We start from the raw sequence: 2,367 nt of genomic DNA on the forward strand, positions 1-2,367 counted from the left end.
AACACAAACCCAATATCTTGCTTTTTTGCTGAAGAATAAAACACTCAAGAACTTTCTGATATAAATCAACACCTCAGCCAAATGAGTTACTCACAGCTAAAAGTTCCAAAGCTTTTCCCTCGGATTTCAGTGGTTTTAGGTCCAACTTTTATGAACAAACATAATTAGCCATTTTGAAATGCTTGGCCAGACAAGATAATTCCTGCCTGACCCCTGCTGATTATCCTGGTTCAGCACAGGAACCTTGCAGCTCTTTGTTGATAAACCAGATCAGCTGCACTCATCCAAACTTTAACTCGTGCACTTAATGACTGCAGAGCAGTGATGTGAATCTACAATTAGTGCAGGTGCAAGGTTTGGAGAGGCTTTTAATTGGATTGCAGGTGAGATTAACTCAGGCTTCCAGAAATGCTCTAAGAAGTGCAGGATGGGGAGGCTTCAGCCACGTGATGGTTTGGGTGGGTTTGGGGAGAAGCAGCAGAAAAAATGAACTTTAATTCCTGCCCAGGGTCTTCTACATAAAGTGAACAGTGATAAAAGTTCCCTCCCTGACAGCTGGAGGACACTTCCAGAGCCTGTGGGTGCTATTTTTTGGGATTTAGTGAATTTGGTCATTACAAGTATCACTCTTTAAAAACCCCGGCATTCTTTTCAGGGATCTGGAGCTAGCCAGGAAATTATTATTGTACTAAATCATCATTGTATTGCAAATTATTCATCTATTCCTTCCTAATCTGTATATTATATATATATGAGATATATATATATATAAAATAACACCATATATATTATATATATAAAATATATATCTTTATATATATAATATATATATATATAATATATATATCTATAATAACACCAGCTGCTGATATTTCCAATCTGTTCCATTTTAATATGAGCCCTGGCTGCAGGAGTTAATGTTTTATCCACCATTAATAGAGCCACGTGTGAAAGGTGTGAGCCTGGGAGTGCTGGGGTTAATTATTTTAATTTATAATCTATTTATAAAAGTCCTCAGTTAGAGTGAGAAGTGGTAAAAGTGTGTAGGCAGAGAGGAGTTCTCACCACAGCTCTCAATCTTCCCAGTGAAATTCCTCCTTGCAGGATGTTTAATCACCTCATCAGCCTCTCTCCAGCACAGCCTGTGCAGCACCTTTTCTTACAAAATAGTTACATTTCAACTGCATTTTAATCCTGATCTCATTTTATCATCTCACATGTGAGAAAAATTAAGGTTTTAACCCAGAAAAAGCAGCAAAAGATGTGACTGATCATTTATCCAGAATTGTTTAGAAAGTAATTCAAAGGACCTTATTCAGGACTGTGAGAACCAGCTGAAATTACACATCCAAAGGGATGCTTCTGAAATATTAAACTTTTCTCACTCACTAATTACAGGAATATAAATTTTATAGGTACTGTTAGCAGAAGTTACATCAGTCATTAAATAACCTTAACCAAGCCTCATTTCTCATGACCTAAAGCAAATCTATTTAAATTATTTTATTTTTTAATTAAGACTTCAAACTACAGAAAAAAAAAGTAGCTCCTGTTCTATTTTTCAGCATATTTTTATCTAGATCTTCATCCCATTTCATCTCTCATTCTCAGTGCTACAGTGATGAGCACAGTTAGAATTTTCCCCATCTCTGCTCTTAAAAAGATCTTGACCCTGGAGCTCTCACTGCAGAATTCTGGTTGCAAAAAAGATTATTGCAAACCAAAATCACAGTTTCATCCACAAACACTCACTACTGCCTCCATTCCAGAAAACTTCTAGATCCATCTATCTCTGGGAATGACACAGCACTCCCACTTCTTGATCATTGGGTGATTTTCAGTTAATTAAAATTTTGTCATTGCCTTCAGCAGAAGCACAAGAGCTCCTTTGAGTGACATTTTCAATCTTCCCTATCCCTTAATAATCTGGGAGGTATTTACTATTTAAAAAAAAATCCACACCTCAGAATGTATTTTTTTCACACAGGTCTTTCTTAATGATGAGTTAAATGGGAGAGTAAAGATGTGAACCAATTGTGTTTATCTTCTCCTCCTTGCAGAGGAAAATCCACTAGGTGCTAACTACAAATGCCATTTCCTTTGCATATCCCATGCTGCTGCTATTTGTGAGTAAATGGGCTCTGAAAAATGGAAGCAGAACCCAAAATTCTCCTCTGCCAACCCTTGGGAAAACTGGCAATGTCTGCAGCCCACCTCTGTTCACCAAGGCTCTCCACAGATTTTTGTCATTGTCCCATAAATTTGATCCATTTCCCATCCTTATCCACACTCAGAGTAGGTGTTATTCCAAATGTTAAGACCAACATATCCAAAAATTCCTTTCTAGAGAGGGGTCTTGACAAGAAA

The sequence above is a fragment of the Geospiza fortis genome, unplaced genomic scaffold (genome assembly GCF_000277835.1).
Source record: "Geospiza fortis unplaced genomic scaffold, GeoFor_1.0 scaffold172, whole genome shotgun sequence".
Lineage (NCBI taxonomy): Eukaryota > Metazoa > Chordata > Aves > Passeriformes > Thraupidae > Geospiza > Geospiza fortis.